Source organism: Salvelinus alpinus, chromosome 9 (genome assembly GCF_045679555.1).
Source record: "Salvelinus alpinus chromosome 9, SLU_Salpinus.1, whole genome shotgun sequence".
Classification (NCBI taxonomy): domain Eukaryota; kingdom Metazoa; phylum Chordata; class Actinopteri; order Salmoniformes; family Salmonidae; genus Salvelinus; species Salvelinus alpinus.
The window spans coordinates 56,160,482-56,181,158 of NC_092094.1; positions in this window are offsets into that span (position 1 = coordinate 56,160,482).

Sequence of the window (20,677 nt, forward strand, 5' to 3'; positions counted from 1 at the left end):
ACACTGGACCAATTCAAATCAAATCAAATGTTATTGGTCACATACACATGGTTAGCAGATGTTATTGCGAGTGTAGCGAAATGCTTTTGCTTCTAGTTCCGACAGTGCAGTATCAAGTAATCTAACAATTCCACAACAACTACCTAACACACACAAATCTAAGTAAAGGAATGGAATAATAATACATAGAAATATATGGATGAGCGATGACCGAGCGGCATAGCCAAGATGCAATAGATGGTATAAACATACAGTATATACATATGGGATGAGTGATGCAAGATATGTAAACATTATTAAAGTGGTCATTATTAAAGTGACTAGTGATCTATTGTGCACAGCCCTATGGGACTCCCAATCACGGTCAGATGTGATACAGCCTGGAATCAAACCAGGGACTGTAGTGATGCCTCTTGCACTGAGATGCAGTGCCTTAGACCTCTGCGCCACTCGGGAGCCCCAATAAGAAATATTAGTTTGTGTAGCTAATACAAGTCTTCAGGTCTCAGCCTAGATTGTTGACTACCACATTACAATGGAAAACAATTGCTCAGGGGCCATCCAGACCTGGATTCAAATAGTATTTGAAATCTTAAAAACACTTTGAGTTTCTGCTTGAGCCTGCCTGGAGTGCCCGACGGGCACGTGTGGTTTGTACTTTCAGGACTATTCCATTGCTTCCACTGCAATAGGCAAGTTTAATCCAGCACAGCTATCTTATGTATTTGAACGATACTACACCCAGGGCTGGTGCCGTCCCCTACTGCCATTGTGGCCTTGAGCAATACATGTTATGAATTACCCCTTCTGTAACACTTTACTTGACACCCAGTGTCATAACACGTTACGACTCGGTCATATCCATGTAATAATATGTTATAACAGCTGACATAAATTGTCATAACCTGTTATAACATGGTCATATAACTGTCATGACATATATATTTAGGTCTATTGTGGCATATATTGCGTTATTTTATTGCTGGTTATGACACCTACATAAGAGTGTCAAAACCCCCAAAACGTACCACACAAGCCAAAACATTTTAATTACATCATAGCCTACGTGTATCAGCATGTTTATGTTGTATTTACAGTTGAAGTCGGAAGTTTACATACACTTAGGTTGGAGCCTTTAAAACTCGTTTTTCAACCACTCCACAAATTTCTTGTTAACAAACTATAGTTTTGGCAAGTCTGTTAGGACATCTACTTTGTGCATGACAAGTCATTTTTCCAACAAAAACAGAAAATGCCAAGAGTGTGCAAAGCTGTCATCAAGGCAAAGGGTGGCTACTTTGAAGAATCTCAAATATAAAGTATACTTTGATTTGTTTCAATTTTTTTGGTTACTTCACGATTCAATTTCTGTTATTTCATAGTTTTGATGTTTTCACTTTTATAATACAATGTAGAAAATAGTAAAAATAAAGAAAAACCCTTGTATGAGGTGTGTCCAAACTTTTCACTGGTACTATATGTCAAAACAGGTGTAAATATATGGGTCATGACAGTCTTAGGACCATATTATGACAGGTTATGACAAGTTATGTCAGCTGTTATAATATATTTTGACATGGTCAAAGTGTAAAGTGTTACACCCCCCCCCCCCCCCCCCCCCCAGGACTGATGTCATGCTCATGACCGTGCCACGACAGTGTTTTGAAGATTTATCCTATCAAGTATCCATGCCCCGAATCCGTCAGTCAGTCAAACCGCTTCACAGCTTGAAAAGCGATGCCACTTGATACTGAAACATCGAAGCACTCACAGTCCTCCTGGTATTTACTTAAAAAACTTCCGACATTTTCTGAGCCGTAATCTGTATTATCCCTCACTTCTGAAAGGTAACAGGAATCCCTAACTAAATGCTAATCCTCATCACATACAGTGTGTTTATCTTTCTTCTGACAGCTTTGTGCCTGTGAATCCCCATCTCTAATGCCATGCTGCCGGGTGTATTGTCTGTGTGGATAGATCAGAATCCTCAGGTATTATAAGTGGAAAAGGGAAAATAAGGGATTAACAACTAGGCGTTGGTTGAAATTTCATTGTATTAAAGAGACTTTGCAAAGTTGTAAGATAAAGAGAACAAACACAGGAACATCTGAAGATGTCAAAAGTAATTTCCTCTTCACTGAAAGTAAACTTAGAGTTCACTGTTTGTTACATTTACCAATCTTCTCTAACATACAGAAAAAGTTAACATGTTAAATGTTAGAACTGTTCAACTCCTTTTCAATTTCGGTACATGCAACAAGTCATAGCTTAAAACATGAAAGCCCATCATAACATATTAATCCGGTTTTCTAATTTTGCCAATATCAAAGGAACAACTTAATTGGAGTACGGGAGTTGAAAGAGATGTTTGGACTTCTTTTAGCTATCTGCGAAAGGAATCGACATATACATATTTACACCAATGAAAAAAAATTCTGAAGTTGTTTCAATCAACTCAAGGCCCAGGGAGGAGGCTGTAGCTAGGGGGGAAACACTATAATATCCCCTGCTGTTTCTACTCTCTAAAGTAGCATAAGCACTGCGTGACAAGAACAGACCAAAGGGGTATCCTACGAAGCAGGTTTGAGGAGTTAATTAACGAGGTAACTTTGGACAACTCGGAGTTCAACTCAGGATAACCAGTCATACGAAAGCGGCTCACGTTTTAGCCAGATAAATGTCTATGGCAGCGAATCCTTCAGAACTATCCTGCTCAGGGACAGGCTAACTCACGGCTTATCTCCATTTACCCTCAATGAAATGACTGAGCCACGAGTCGAGGACCAGTGAAATCAGATTCCCTTGCTCTTGCGTCATCATCCCCTTCATTTGACTGATAAAAATATTTTATTTTGTGGAAAAAAATGTAATGTTCAAATATATCACGTAACATATTTAGTAATGACAGAAAACTTTCAACTTCATGCAATGTAACAATTTTGTATGACTTTAAAAAAACATAGTGATAGGAGTGGGGAAAAAGGAGCTTGTGCACTGATAAGCACACCTAAGACCGCATCAACTATACTGTAAGTAATTTCGGCAGAAATTAGAGGCAGGCGGACGAGAAAAATCCACCGTCGTAGTACAGATGAAGCCTGAGCTGGATTGTGAAGTAAACTGAAGCTGGGTAGCTTTAGAAAACCCTGAGTAGATCTAGCTTGCTTTGTAGGATATCCCTCAAGCCAACCCACTTGTTTCCATGTATACTGAATATAAATATAAATGCACCATGTAGTGTTGGTTCCATGTTTCATGAGCTGAAATATAACATCCCAGAAATTTTTCTGACGCACTTAAAGCGTTTTTCTCTCAAATTGTGTGCACAAATGTGTTTACATCCCTGTTAGTGAGCATTTCTCATTTGCCAAGATAATCCATCCACCTGACAGATGTGGCATATCAATAAGCTGATTAAACAACATGATCATAACACAGGTGCTGGGGACAATGAAAGGCCACTCTAAAATGTGCAGTTTTCTCACACAAGACAATGCCACAGATGTCTCAAGTTTTTGAAGGAGTGTGCAATTGGCATGCTAACTGCATGTCCACCAGAGCTGTTGCCAGAGAATGTAATGTTAATTTCTCTACCATAACCATGCCAACCCAGGAACTCCACATCCGGCTTCTTACCTGCGGGATCGTCTGAGACCAGCCATCCGGACAGCTGATGAAACTGAGGAGTTTTTATGTCTGTAATAAAGCCCTTTTGTGTGAAAAAACTAATTCTGATTGGCCTGGCTCCCAAGTGGGTGGGCATATGCCCCCCCAATTGTTGCATGTTGTGTTTATATTTTTACATAAAGCCAAACAGTGATTGAGCATTTACAAAGATATTTCACGCTGCCTGTGGATGATTCAGAAGTTGGAATCTTTCCTCCGAAAAGTAAACATCCATTTACTCCTGCCAATAAGTTCATATCAATTCATCATGTGTAGCTACATCAACCTTCCCGGGGTCTTACAGCAAGAGACGCTGTGAATCTGATATGCAACCTGTATCAATACATTTCACAGAACTTTATTTCAGTTTATAGGATATCAATTTTTATTCTGAGTGATGTATCTTTTTCTTACTTGCAGCAGTGGGAAAAAACATTGACACTCAAATGTATCGGTGAGACTGGCCTAGTAAATATGAAACATTTACCTTATTCATTAATAATAACCTAGATGTATTCCTTGTTTGGGCAGAGTAAATACAAATCTATCTAAACACAAACAACAAAGAATTGAGCTGGTTATCAAGTTGATCATTCCTGAAAAACAGTGTCATTGATGGAAATTGTGTGTCAAGCATGGTTTATAGGACAGAATTCCCTCTTGTCGAGAATCAACTGTCCTTTACACAGGTAATGACCTAAATGCTTGCAGGCTAAGCAACAAACTGGACACAGGAGGCGGATACCACAGTTCTCAGATGATTTATTGAAAACACGAGGCAGGCAAAGGGCAGGTCGAGGACAGGCATGGGTTCGTTATCAGGTCAGAGTCAGGCAGGTACAGGACGGCAGGCAGGCTAAGGGTCAGCGCAGGCAGAAGTTGTCAGGGCAGGCAGAAGTTCGTAATTAGGTCAGAGTCAGGCAGGTACAGGACGGCAGGCAGGCTAAGGGTCAGCGCAGGCAGAATAGTCAGAACCGGGGAAACACTAGGAAAACACACTAGAGAAATAGGAAGAAGGGAAAGCACGCTGGTAAGACCTGACAAGATAAGATGAACTGGCAACAGACAAACAGAGAACACAGGTATAAATACACAGGGGAAAATGGGAAGATGGGTGACACCTGTAATTCTCTTCAACTGGCTACAAATGACTCCACTACTCACTTACCCACTGAAGTGGCTATTGAGATCCAGTTGGTGTTTTCAACTCTATGTGAATGAGGGAGCTGTAGTCACACACTTACACACTTAAATCTTCCCTACATAGCACTTTTTCATATCAGACCACCACTAAAAAATATGAATGAGTGAGTACTCTGACTGACCAAATAAAATGAGCTCCAGTTACACACGGATGATAATCCTTTCAAATTGGTCTAGATGAGAAGTGAAAAGCATATTTTAATGCATTCTTGCATGCTCCTATTACATTTTGGTCATTGACAAATCAAAATCACATGCGTAGTGATGGTTATGACTTGCAACGCAAGGGTAAAATTCTTTATATTTGCAGATAGAAATATAGTCATTAGAAATATACTATGGAAAGGGGATAAAGAACATAATAGGATAATGATACTTTTGTTACATTGGGTTTTGTATACAGCGGCTTGTGAAAGTATTCACCCCCATTGGCATTTTTCCTATTTTGTTGCCTTACCACCTGGAATTAAAATAGATTTTTGGAGGTTTGTATCATTTGATTTACACAACATGCCTACCACTTTGAAGATGCTAAATATTTTTATTGTGAAACAAACAAAAAATAAAACAAAAAAACTGAAAACTTGAACGTGCATAACTATTCACCCTCCCAAAGTCAATACTTTGTAGAGCCACCTTTTGCAGCAATTACAGCTGCAAGTCTCTTGGGGTATGTCTCTATAAGCTTGGCACATCTAGCCACTGGGATTTTTGCCCATTCTTCAAGGCAAAACTGCTCCAGCTCCTTCAAGTTGGATGGGTTCCGCTGGTGTACAGCAATCTTTAAGTCACACCACAGATTCTCAATTCGATTGAGGTCTGGGCTTTGACTAGGCCATTCCAAGAGGTTTAAATGTTTCCCCTTAAACCACTTGAGTGTTGCTTTAGCAGTATGCTTAGGGTCATTGTCCTGCTGGAAGGTGAACCTCCGTCGCAGTCTCAAATCTCTGGAAGACTGAAACAGGTTTCCCTCAAGAATTTCTCTGTATTTTGCGCCATCCATCATTCCTTCAATTCTGACCAGTTTCCCAGTCCCTGCCGATGAAAAACATCCCCACAGCATGATGCTGCCACCACCATGCTTCACTGTGGAGATAGGTTCTCGGAGTGATGAGAAGGGTTGGGTTTGCGCCAGACATAACGTTTTCCTTGATGGCCAAAAAGCTCAATTTTAGTCTCATCTGACCAGAGTATCTTCTTACACATGTTTAGGGAGTCTCCCACATGCCTTTTGGCAAACACCAAACGTGTTTGCTTATTTTTTTCTTTAAGCAATGTTTTTTTCTGGCCACTCTTCCGTAAAGCCCAGCTCTGTGGAATGTACGGCTTAAAGTGGTCCTATGGACAGATACTCCATTCTCTGCTGGGGAGCTTTGTAGCTCCTTCAGGGTTATCTTTGGTCTCTTTTTTGCCTCTCTGATTAATGCCCTCCTTGCCTGGTCCGTGAGTTTTGGTGGGCGGCCCTCTCTTGGCAGGTTTGTTGCGGTGCCATATTTTTTTAATGGCGCTCCGTGGGTTATTCAAAGTTTCTAAGATTTTTTTATAACCCAACCCTGATCTGTATTTTGCCACAACTTTGTCCCTGACCTGTTTGGAGAGCTCCTTGGTCTTCATGGTGCTGCTTGTTTGGTGGTGCCCCTTGCTTCGTGGTGTTGCAGACTCTGGGGCCTTTCAGAACAAGTGTATATATACTGAGATCATGTGACAGATCATGTGACACTTGGATTACACACAGGAGGACTTTATTTAACTAATTATGTGACTTCTGAAGGTAATTGGTTGCACCAGATCTTATTTAGGGGCTTCATTGCAAAGGGGTGAATACATACGCTTTATCTTTTTAGAATTTTTTGAAACAAGTTATTTTTTTCATTTCATTTCACCAATTTGGAAAAAAATGTGTATGTCCATTACATGAAATCCAAATAAAAAACGGTTTAAATGACAGGTTGTAACCATTTTACTTGTTGAAGTTGAAGTGTTTATTAAGTATAATACAGTTGATTTTTGATGATTACACAAACATTATATTAAACAGGACAATCATAGAGTCTTAAAATCCAATTATAATCCAAAAGTACTGTGAAATGCATTCATAAGAAACATGTATATGAAAGCTTTTTTTGCTGGCGGTCATGAGAACTCCCCCATGTATGTTCTGCCACCAAATTTGCGCATGTGGCAGTGTTTGCAAACACAGAACGGAGTCTATATCTGTCCCAGGGGTGTCTGAACCCCTCCCACCCCCACCCATCAGCACTGATCTGAAATCACATGATGGGTGAATGTGATATGGTGGAGAAGGGTGCTTTCACTTGTCCAGTTGTTTCAGATCAGTGTAGATTAAGTAAAACAGACAAGCAACTTTTGACAAGCTAGAGGCACGGGCACATTGCTAAATTCATAGAGAGGAACTAGGGTGGTGTGATGGAATAGAGTAAAGCATCCTAATTCTGTCAATTACTGCCCTCTGGTGGGGGAGTTTCAAATGACCCTTACAGAGTGCCAATCTCACACTTTCCTTTATCCTCTTACGCAGTACATAAGAATGTATTGAATGATTTTCATATCAATGCAAGAATAAATATCATATTTCATTCAAGAGTAGTGATGAAAATGAATAGCATAGCTCAATGCTGACCGTCTCATCCAAATATCTAATCTGAAAAGTTGTCCTTGGGAGACTTTTAATTCAAGGTGGTTTACGAAACAGAACTTTACATGTCATTTAAGGCCAAGAATGACAACATACAAAAAAAACGAATCTTAAATTATAAACAGTCATTTCCGTCCTTGCTTTTCATCCACAGATTAGTTAGTAATAGAGAAGTGGTCGGAAAAATATGAGCCTTGGGAAAGAGAACGGAAAGAGTGCATCTCAGAGGATAGTATGAGAACCTCAATTGCGAGCTCAGGTCAAAGGCCAAACACTATCATCATTACAGCATAGCCACCCAGTGAGTCATTGCAGAGTGAATCTGTTCTTAAAATCTATTGTATGGCTGTCACTGCCTGAATTGTATTGGCTCTGACTTATTTGTGAATTGAACAGTATGGTTCCACTGACGTACCGGACACACCCGCAAGGCGGGGAGGCCCACGAGCTCTGGGGGCCCGTGTGCCTTTCATCAGTCTATTTTCGTAAATGTAATACATTTCACTAACCCTCCAGAAAGTCATTCAAAAACATCTTTTTTTGTCACTTTCAGGGATGTTACTGAAAAGGTGCCCAAGGCCTTGAAAAAGAAAAATGTAACTGATTGAAAGTAGGTGGATATCAGTGACCAAATGCCGTGGTCAGGGCTACTGCTGCGCCAGTGCTATGAGGGTCCGTGCAATCCTGGTTCCTTGGGACATCACTACCCCATTGAAGTTGACATTTAAAATGGTTAGGGTAAGGGTTATGGTTAGGGTTTAGGGTAGGGACGTCCCAAGGATTCCCGATAGCACTGACCATGCAATGAGTGGAGCTTACTCGGGTGTTCAAAAGTTCATATAAGATTGTTGACTGAGAGCCTAATATTTTTTTTAGCTAGTTCTAGTTTAGAAAACAATCTCTCCTTAGAAGCGACAGTTACAGGGATGGTAAAAACAGCTTGATTGCAGTAGCAACATCAGGGAAACTGGGCAGAATTGAGTGGTGCTTCAAATACAGCAGTATAGTTCTGCAATTGAGCTTCTCATTCTCATAGGGCTCCCGAGTGGCGCAGCGGTCTAATGCACTGCATCTCAGTCCTGGAGGCATCACTACAGACACCCTGGTTCGAATCCAGGCTGTATTACAACCGGCCATGATATGGAGTCCCATAGGGCGGTGCACAATTTTCCCAGTATCGTCCAGGTTTGGCAGGTGTAGGCCGTCATTGTAAATAAGAATTTGTTCTTAACTGAATTGCCTAGTTTAATATAGGTTAAATTAATAAAATATGCTCAGCTTTAATCTGAGGGTATTTTCATCCATATCGGTGAACCTTTTAGAAATTACAGCACTTTGTGTACATATTCCCCCCATTTTAGGGGACCGAAAGTATTGGGACAAATTCACTTGTATTAAAGTAGTCAAAAGTTAAACCTACAAATTAACTTGTAGGGCGACCCGACCAAATTCACATGGAAATGTGAGTTTTGATCTTTCATTCCCATTGAAAGCAAGTCTAAGAAGCGATAGATCTGCATGCTATTTCTATGCTTCCTGTTCTGAAGTTTCGTTATTGCGTCTTTTACTTTCGGTTTTGTACACCAGCTTCAAACCAATATTTTTGGTTATGGAAGATATATTTCAGAGGTAGATGGTATAATGATTCTCTACAAGATGACTGCTTGCTTTGTAACATAAACTGAAATTAGGCGAACTATTTGAATTTTAGCAAAGAGGAAATGGCGGATGGATTTCTGCATAGTATTAAGTATTTGGTCCCATAGTCATAGCACGCAATGACTACATCAAGTGTATGACTTTATTCATTTGTTGGCTGCATTTGCTGTTTGTTTTGTGTTTCAGATAATTTTGTGCCAAATAGAAATGAATAGTTAATAATGTATTGTGTCATTCTGGAGTCACTTTTATTGTAAATAAAAGTAGAATATGTTTGTAAACACTTCTACATTAATGTGGATGCTACCATTATTATGATAATCCTGAATGAATCGTGAATAATGATGAGTGAGAAAGTTACAGCGGCATAAATATCAAACCCCAAGACATGCTAGCCTCTCCCCATTACAATAACAGGGGAGGTTAGCATTTTTCGGGGGGGACGGTATATAGCTATAGATAGTAGGCTACACTAAATAATGAAACAATCCCTGGTAAACTAGTGTTTTGAGGGTGGACTGACTGCATTATTTGGCGTTAATATAATGGTTTTACGCACAACTTTCTATTCAAGCTGGGAGAGATCATGAGGACGGCTCATGTCATGCAGGTTCAGGTAGAATTTATGTTCTTAAAAAATATTTATCTGATTAGTATGCTGTTGCATCGAAAATTAACTCCTACATTGCGGGGTTCCATAGAAACTGTGTTACGCCAGTATATGGTCCATGTACGTCAGTGATGTTCACAAAAGATATCACACAAAAGCAACTGGGTGGAATGGTGAGAGTTAGCTGTTTATGTGTTAGCATAGCGATTGCTGCATTAGTCACGAGCCTGTTAGCTAGTTGTGAACACTCCTGTGTAAATGGCTGCGCTCGTGCGGATAGCTCGTCTCACCCTCCCTCACCCTTGAATTAGCTAGCTAGCTAGCATAATAAGCTATCAGTTGGTTGAGATGGCTTGTTCTCAGAGGTGTGCAGTTTTACCTTGCTTGTATAGCTAAATTAATGAATGTAAAAGCTTGTTTTTAGACAAAGTATAAACAACTCGTTCACCTAGCTAGCTAGATAGTTGTCTAACGAATGGTTATTTCAAAAATACAATGTTAGCAATCACACTGACTTACACTAAGTTACCCAAATGGGGTCTCCCCCCTGATGAAAAGACACTTAACTCTGCTGCTCTTCCTCCCTGGAAAGGACTGCCTGCTCCAAGACCTCTGTCACAGTTAACAACTCCATTGTGTCCCCCTACCAGACTGTGTAAAACGCCTTCACACTCTCCACTGGCTCCAATCAGTGTGCGTCAAATTCAAGTCCCTGTTTGCCTGTCTAAAGGGTAGAAAAGGGAATCGTTCTTCCCCAATCTTTGTCAGCACTGCCAAACGTATTGTTCTTCATATTGCCATTATACATGTAGCATGTCTCTTATACTCTCCCAATTTTTTTTACCCTGTAGCTGACCTAAGAGCACTGTTGAAGGCAGAGATACCCAGAAGGTAAAAACACTGATCTATATAATTTGTAAAGAATGTTTAGATCAGTGTTTCTTAATCCTGTTCCTGGGGACCTTTTTTTTGCCGTGCTAAAGCCTGATTAAAATCATGATGTAAGTAGCCTTGGCTTGTGCATGCCAGAACAACTTATAGGGCAGGAGCCTGTCTCATGTAGTGTGAGGCACAAGTACACCAACTGGACAAGAACACCCGTCTATCACAGGGCCTTTGAATCAGCTGTGTAGTGCCAGGGCAAAAAAACGTTGTCTCCTGGACCAGGTAAAAAAAAAAAAAACAGACAGTGTAATGTGTTGTAGTAGTATGGCGCCCCTGGAGCAAATTAGGGTTAAGTGCCTTGCTCAAAGGCACATCAGCATATTTTTCATCTTGTCTGTACCGGTATTGAAACCAGCAATCTTTCAATTACTGTCCCCCAATGCTCTAACACACTAGGCTACCTAAAAAACACTGGATGGGATAAAAGTATCAAATATATGCAATAGAAAGGACCTTTCTATTGAAAGTCCAGGGTAGCCATTAGCAGTTGCCTTCAACCCTCATCCTTTCCTTAAAAGGGACCCAGTTTGGACACTACACCACTCAGTTTAATACCGTGGTCTTCGTTTCACGTTGTGATGAAAACTTGAATTTTCGATCAATCATGTTCCTCCTACAGTGTCACGACAGCAGACAGTTCATACAACAGCATCCTATCAAATACTGAGAACGTGTTGGCGTGCAGGGACATTATACACCTGGCCCAGTCCTTCACAACAGCCAGAGGTGAAACAACAGCCTTAGCCCATCATCCCATCATCCCATCATCCCATCCCTCCACCCTATTCCTTAGCCCCGTGTTTCCCAATCCGTTCCTCCAGGGCCCCAAAGACGTTGCATATTTCTGTCCTATCACACCTGATTCAACTAATAAATAGCTTGAGAAGGGATATAACGTTACAGAACATTTAGATATACATGTATTGTCTAGAAAATACACAATTATCTGCCAGGTAGAATAGCAAATTGTAATAACTATATTCATTACATTTGTACCTGAAATATTCTATACATTTCACCTGAGATTTCACTGAATATACATACCTCAGGTGTACTTCTGGTGAAATTGAACAACAATTTAAAATTAAGGAATGTATACAATTTTTGTAAACAGTCAATTAGCTTGGTCAACAATGTGACTCATTGCCATGGGTTTTTATCACTGTGTATTCATGCATCCGTTTCCATAACTATTTCTAGCTTTGTCTCCCTGGATCTGCCCAAGCACTTTGTGGATCCCCTCATCACCATGACCTCGAGGATGTCAAGGTAAGCCACACATAGGGTGCATCTCAATACCTTTGGATATGAATGGGTGTGTTTCACAATGGTAAAATGTAAACAACTGGAGACATCATTTTTGTCTGTAGACATTATTTTTGGAGACTGGTTGTTGACATGGCAAAGCTGCTGTAGCTAACACAATAGTTCACAAGCCAGGGCTGCTGGCAAATGTGTGGTAAGCTGGCATTTGCCCCACTCTTTTTAAATCAGGTGTGGCAGACAAGTTAAGTTCTTCAATAGAGCTGACATAGGCTTTCATAGCTTCATGATAATAGCCCATTTAGTTCCATCAGGGGCCCATGGTAGGATAAATGTATTGCTGAAATTGACTTTTCCCCAAAAGGGAATCTTCTTTTCCATAATTTCCAATGATGCCCAGAACCCATCCCTACAATTTACTGGTATTTGTTGTGTTTAAACGTGATTGTGTTAGAATCCCACTTCGTATCGTTGTTTCCACTAGCGAGCACAAGCCCTGGCAGCTTCAGGTCCTGTGTTCTTCTCAGACTGGGGTACACAGTCCATTCTGAGGAGCAGCCTGATCCTGTGCCCAACCCCTGGGAGCTCAGTCTCCTTCTTGCTGCACCTGTTCTTTCACTTCATTCATCCTCACTTTGCCATTACTTTCATCATACTTTTGCCTCCTTTGCAATTTCAGTTGTATATACTTTTTTTTTTTTTTTTACTAAATGTCTCTCACCACATTCTACCTCTTGTTTGTATTAGTAATATGAAGGACTGATTATGTTTGTATTGCTTGTGAAGAATACATCAGGCAAAACTAAATTGGAGTTTGCTGGAAGTCATGGCTTTTACGGATTTAAGTCTGACTAATATGCCTTAGTATGAGCAGAGTAGATGTAATAATTTTTCTGAAGACAAAAGGAAAGCAGATGTAAATGAAAAACTTGTGAATTGTGTTATTAGTCATGTCTTTTGGCTTTGTCATTGTTTTTTGTCTGAAATTGGGGAAGGTCGAGCCCCATCACCCTTGAAATAGAAACATGTCACATAGTTGTGTGTTGTTGTTTGCTCTCATTAACCTAATGTTGAGCCGGCCCAGTGGGTAAGGCAGCTAGACTACTGATTGTGTTTGACTTGCCTAGTGTCATCATTAACAGCTATAAGACAGCAGATCACTATGAGGCATGGGAATTGTTGACGTACATTTTTGCTTTTGGTCTGATACCTGTCAGAGGGAGGATGAATAGTTTTCTTTCAGAGAGCCTATAATGTATCTTCCCCGTAACCTGAAATAAGATCTGTTCACGCAAATATCCCCGGCCAATCCCTCCCCTAACCCGGACGACGCTGGGCCAATTGTGCACCGCCCTATTGGACTCCCTATCACAGCCGGGTTGTGATACAACCCCAGGGTCGTGATACAACCCCAGGGTCGTAGTGACGCCTCTAGCACTGCGATGCAGTGCCTTAGACCGCTGCGCCACTCGGGAGCACATGGTAAATGCATCTGTATGAGTGGGTGCGTGTGAATTCACACTACACTGTGAGAATTCACCGACGGTGAGTTAGTGACTCAGGGACCTGTGTTTGAGTGATGGTGCTTCCAGACCGTCAGGCCTCCTCCATAGAGCAGAGGCCAGTTGTAAAACTCTTGCAGAGTCCCAAGCACTCCAAGGGCTCAGAGGCTCAGGGTTGACTGATCGCAGGATTTCTCTACAGGCCCCATCAGGGGTTTGTTTTAGAGGATATTCTCCCCACAGAGACCCCCTTGGATTAGGAAGCCTGGGTTGGTATTGCATTAATAAGGCTCTTCACTGCCCAGAGAAGATACTGCAGTAATGCCTTGCAGTTTTAAGCCGTGTCCTACCTCTTCAGGCTGCAGAAAGAGTCAGAGTGAGAGAGAAATATGAAAGTAAGAGGCAAATAAATAAAGAGTGTGGGGAGGTTAGTGGAAGAGAGAAAGAGAGGCAGAGAAAGAAAGAGATGCAGAGAGATAGAAAGATGTAAATAGAGACAAAGACATATACATAAGACAGACACAAATGCAGAGAAAGAGAGGGAGTGAGAAAACATGGAGAGAGAAAGACAGATGCAGAAACAAACACAGGAGCAGAGAGAGAGAGAGTGGTCTCCCCAAGGTCAGTCAAAAAGTAATAGCTGGACTTTTGCACTGAATAAAATCAACCCCAAGACAAATAGGCACTGTTGTTCTTCTCCCTCGTCTTCTCTCTCAAAGCAAACCAGTCAATAATTACTCTCCTAATCCCTTCTCCCAGCTTTGAGATCTCAGAAAAAAGACTTGAAAGACATTTAGCAAGGAGGCGAAGACAGATCGTTATTTTTCTCCTCAGCGCTAGATGAAAATGCATTCCCTTGTTACTTTCCTTTTCTCTCTTTTTTTATTTTAGGGAGGGGGGTCTGAAACCTCTTTCTATTCATGATATCATTATCTTTTTTACATTCATACAATACGGAACAGCGATACTCCAGAGTCCCACAAACTCCCTGGCTCCCCTAGGTACAAAAAACACTTGGAGGAATGCTTTCGGCGAAGACTCATCAAATATCTAAGGGTGGAACAGTGGTACCGACGGAGTGGGCAGGCTTTTGGAAACTCATGGGAGGCACCTGCCCACCAGTTTCTTGCAAGAGAGCTTTGCAATGAAAGGCAGCCATGAGCTACTGTGTAGTTTTCTTTGTTCATTCTCCTTCAGGAGTGATGTCAACACATGACATACGTGCTCTCTGGTCATTTGGCATCCTAACAGGTAAACAAAAACTGTACTGGCCCTAGGTAGTCAGAGGCAATGGTGAGTCAATGACTTGAGTGTAGCGTGGGAAAACAAACAAGCTATCCATAGGATATCTAGGTTCGCCTCCATGCACAGCACCTTAGTGGTTTGGGCTTTAGAAACATTAATGATTAGATAGTAGTGGTCTTAACTACATGGGGAAAAAAGCAAAGAAGCAACTATCTCCTGCCTCCTTCCTACCCACTCTGCACATCCCCTCCCCGCCATCCTCATTTTCTCCCGTGCCCTCCCGATTCACTCTCTCCACTCTCATGCGTTCACCTTTTTCACCTCCATGCCATGTGGAGTACCCTTTCGCCACATGACGCCTCTAATAGTGACAGCAGCGAGCAAAGGGGGCTCGCATTAGTGGCCCATTATTCATACGAGAGGTAACCGCGATGCTGTGTCTCTCCCAGGTACTGTACTCCGCAGCGTGGGCCGCATTGACAGAAAAACCCCATTTGCGGCTCCTATTGCCCAGCTCAAGGGCTGAGTGTATAAATACATTGTTCCCCCCCCAAGGGACACGGGCCGCTTATGAATGGATATTGAAATGAGGGGTCAAGAAGTCCAACATTTCAATCTATCATCAAAGGGGAAAGAGGGGAATCATATAAGAACGGCCCGAGAATAATATCAGCGCATGTTGCTGGCTGAATACTAAGCACTGTCTGCTGCAGGCAGCCAGTGATGTTTGAAGTCGAGAGGAGAAGACATTTGAGGGCACCAAACAGTCGGTCGCAGAATCACAGCCATTGCAGAAGCAGAGCTGCTTCAGTATTATGAGTATAGTTGAGATCATGTGTCATAAAGCTTGACATATTCAGTTATTTTTATGCATTATGTGATATTCATTGCTATTTGATCATTGAAATTGAGCAATTTACATGTCTAGATATTGGTTTCCTTGCAGTCACTCCTTGCAGTCACTTCTTGGTTTAAAGGCCCAGTGTAGTCAAAATTCAGTTTTTTTTGTGTGCCTTATATCATATTGCACAACAGCTGAATAAACTAACACTGTAAAAGTGTTAAACAATTGGATAGGTGTAATTTCCTCATAGTTGCTGGTTGAAAATACAATCTACACAGGACCTTCCAATCAGCAGGTTGGCATGGGCGGGAGATTCGGCTTTCCATGTTCAATCAATCAATCACATTTATTTATAAAGCCCTTTTTACATCAGCCGATGTCACAAAGTGCTATACAGAAACCCAGCCTAAAACCCCAAACAGCAAGCAATGCAGATGTAGAAGCACGGTGGCTAGGAAAAACTCCCTAGAATGGCTGGAACCTAGGAAGAAACATAGAGAAGAGCCAGGCTATGTTGGCATAATTATGCGGTAAATCGGTTAATAGACCAATAACAAAGAGTTCCAAACCTCTGTGACAATAACAGCTTGTTTTCAATTTACCCCTCCCCACTCAGACCCCTCCCAGACAGTCCTTATTTATTGAAAATCTATTACAGTAAGGTCCTAAAAATTAATGTTGAAACTCAGAGCTAGAAAATGGTATATCATACACTACAGTTGAGCAACAATGTGAAAGTATTTCTGCTTTGAAAGTTGATCAACTTTTAACCTCACTTTTGAGAAAATGGCCTTTCAATGTTTTGGTACACCCACTGGAGAGCTCTTCTTCTTCTCAAGACACCATCAAACATGTATCAGTCTTTCCGCAACAGAGCCATCCTTATGTGTGAGGGTGCTTGTGCATGATAGTGATATAAAATATGTTATAGTTTCCTGTTTCATGATCACAATCTTGTGAAACCCGAACCCTCCAAGATCCCCCACAGTTCCCCAATAGCTGTCCCTCAACCATTCGAGACCCCTTCCACAGTCCCCCCCAGAAGAAAAAAAAACGAAACAATGAATTCCATTCCCCACCCCCAAACCCCCCCCCACCAAGGACATCAAGGACAACTGAAATCATAACAGCAATGCCAACTGTATATGTTTGTGTGCATGTCTGGCACTATTACATGTATGCGTGTGTTCTTGTATGTGTTTATGTGAATGAGAGTGTGTGTATATGCATGTGTACAAACACCTGCACGGCATCAGCTTCAGGCAAACCGGCATTAGTTGTAAAAACACTGCCACTTAGTGTCATTCAAATGTACTTTTATTATGTTTTATTTAGACTTTTTTGACCATCATTCTCTCTCTCACACAGCAACTCCAATCCCACTTGTCTCCAATTCCACATACCAACCCTCAGCTTCCCTCAGCCCATTCCATCTATCTCTGCTGGCCACCCACTTCGTGTTTCTACGCAACACATATCTTTCAACTATGCTATGATGTTTAACTTCACTAGGGTAGGGGGCAGCATTTGGAATTTTGGATGAAAAGCATGCCCAAATTAAACTGCCTGCTACTCAGCCATAAAAGCTAGAATATGCATATAATTAGTAGATTTGGATAGAAAACACTCTGAAGTTTCTAAAACTGTTTGAATGATGTCTGTGAGTATAACAAAATTCATATGGCAGGCAAAAACCTGAGAAAAAATCCAACCAGGATGTGGGAAATCTGAGGTTTGTAGTTTTTCAACTCTTTGCCTATCAAATACACAGTATCTATGGGGTCATATTGCACTTCCTAAGGCTTCCACTAGATGTCAACAGTCTTTACAACCTTATTTGATGCTTCTACTGTGAAGTGGGGGCGAATGAGAGGGGAATGAGTCAGAGGTCTGCCAGAGAGCCACGAGCTGACCATGCACGTTCACGTGATAGTTAGCTTGCGTTCCATTGCATTTCTGAAGAAAAAGGAATTATCCGGTTGGAACAGTATTGAAGATTTATGTTAAAAACATCCTAAAGATTGATTCTATACATCGTTTGACATGTTTCTACGGACTGTAACGGAACTTTTGGACTTTTCTTCTGCACCTGGTGATCGTGCCTCATTAATTTTGATTACTGGGCTAAACGCGCGAACAGAAAGGAGGTATTTGGACATAAATGATGGACATTATCGAACAAAACAAACATTTTTTTGTGGAACTGGGATTCCTGGGAGTGCATTCTGATGAAGATCATCAAAGGTAAGTGAATATTTATAATGCTATTTCTGACTTCTGTTGACTACACAACATGGTGGATATCTGTTTGGGTTGTGTTGGTGTCTGAGCGCTGTACTCAGATTATTGCATGGTGTGCTTTTTCCGTAAAGTTTTTTTTAAATCTGACACAGGGGTTGCATTAAGGAGAAGTGGATCTAAAATTCCATGCATAACAGTTGTATCTTTTAGCAATGTTTATTATGAGTATTTCTGTAAATTGATGTGGCTCTCTGCAAAATCACCGGATGTTTTGGAACTACTGAACATAACGCGCCAATGTAAACTCAGATTTTTTTATATAAATATGAACTTTACCGAACAAAACATACATGTATTGTGTAACATGAAGTCCTATGAGTGTCATCTGATGAAGATCATCAAAGGTTAGTGATTCATTTTATCTCTATTTCTACTTATTGTGACTCCTCTCTTTGGCTGGAAAAATGGCTGTGTTTTTCTGTGACTTGGCTCTGACCTTACATAAACGTTTGGTGTGCTTTCGTCGTAAAGCCTTTTTGAAATCGGACACTGTGGCTGGATTTACAACAAGTGTATCTTTAAAATGGTGTAAAATACTTGTATGTTTGAGGAATTTTAATTATGGGATTTCTGTTGTTTTGAATTTGGCGCCCTGCAGTCTCACTGGCTGTTGACGAGGTGAGACGCTACCATCCCACATACCCTAGTGAGGTTAACGTACAATTTCAATCTATCGAATAGAATCAACAGATTGCGTGTTGAAGATAAATACTTTTACTAAGAGTATTAGTATATTAGTAATTGAGTGGCCCGGTCTCTCCAGATCTCCTAACAGTACTATTTCTAGGGTCAACTTTAGATCAATGCTATGCACTTTCAGCCATTCCTGAACCGGAGACCAGAAACAGGCTACATGAGGGCAATACCAAAATAAATGGTCTATTGATTCTGTATCCTCACAACAAAATCTGCAGAGCTTCGATGATTTTATGCCCCAAATATTCAACATTTTGTTGTTGGCATGAATTCTATATAATGATTTTAGCTGAAAACCACAAAGTCTTGAATCTTGCGTTGTTTTATATCAACTCATACACCCTGTTCCATGGAATCGGTGCATCAAAAATCTCTTCCCAACTATTTTGCAATCTGTATGGCACAGTTGTCAACATCGTGGTCCTGAAATTAAACTGGTATACTTTCCTATTTATGCTATTTTTATTCCTCTGACAGTTTTGATCCTTTATATTGGGCAGACAGACCATTTCCCTACCTCCTTGTCACGACTTCCGTCGAAGTCGGTCCCTCTCCTTGTTCGGGCGGCGTTCGGAGGTCGACGTCACCGGCCTTCTAGCCATCGCCGATCCACTTTTCATTTTCCATTTGTTTTGTCTTTGTTTTACACACCTTGTTTCAATTCCCCAATTACATGTTCATTATTTAACCCTCCGTTTTCCCCATGGTTTTTGTGCGTGATTGTTCGGTCCGATTCCGTGTGCTTGGTATTTCCACATGTATTTGGACATTTTGAGTCAAGTTACGTGTGTTACTCATCTCTGCTGTCCTGCGCCTGACTCCTCTGCACCAGCTACACCCAGACCTCACACTCACCCCGCTGCCACCCGCCTCCTCCATTTTTGGGGCAATGCAGTAATCAATTGCTTGTAATCTTGGATTGAGCAGACCTTCCCGTACAATTCTGATAACTCCATGGACATAACTCTACCATTACAATTTACAATGTTATTTAAGAACAAAATACCCTTTTCAATATCTTTCCCATAAATACAGGTATTTTATCAACCAGCACATTTGAGTTCAGCCATAATATTTGTTGTAATATTTGTTCTATCTTTTCAGGGGGATGAAATTGAAATTGTAGCCAGCTCTGCAATGCTTGTTTGAAAAAGACAGATACTTTGAAAAAAGTATCATTTTCAATTAAATGAGACATTGCAATCTGCACAAAGGCAAAAAGGACATTTTTAAACAATGGATGAGCTTTTCTTATTAATCTACTTGAGAACTATTTAGGGTTCAAATAAAACTTTTGAATGAGTGAAGCTTTTAGAGAGAGGTTTAGTGCTTTTATATTTAATAATCTCAACCCACCAAATTCATATTCATTATATAGATATGGTCGTTTTATTTTGTCTGGTTTAGCATCCCAGATAAAGCAAAATATTTTTTGCGAATCATCAGGAGAAGGCAGCGCCTTAAGTAAGTGGGTAAACTGAGATTTGACCATGGAGTTAATCAGGGCAATTTGTCCATAAATAGACAGGTATTTACCTCTCCATGGTTGCAGGATCTTGTCTATTTTTACAAGTTTTCTATTGAAATTCATTGTGGAGAGTTTATTTATATATTTTGTGATATGAATACCGAGTATGTCTACTTCACCATCAGCCCATTTTATAGGTAAGCTGCTTGGCAATGTAAAAGTGGTATTTTTTAAGGATCCAATACGTAATATTGTACACTTATCATAATTAGGTTTTAGTCCAGAGGGTACAGAAAAATTATCTAGATCTTTAATGAGACATTGCAGGGATCTAGCTTGCAGACTTAACATTAAACTTGAGTCATCGGCATACATGGACACCTTGGTTTTTAAGACTTGGATTTCTAATCCTCTGTTGTTATTGGATCTGATTTTAATAGCTAGCATTTCGATGGCCATACAAATAGATATGGTGACAGCGGACACCCTTGTTTAACTACTCTTGACAATTCAAAACTCTCTGAGAAGTAGCCGTTATTTACTATTTTACACCTGGGGTTGCTATACATTATTTTTACCCATTCTATAAGAGAATTTGCCGAAATTGAAAAAATCCAGG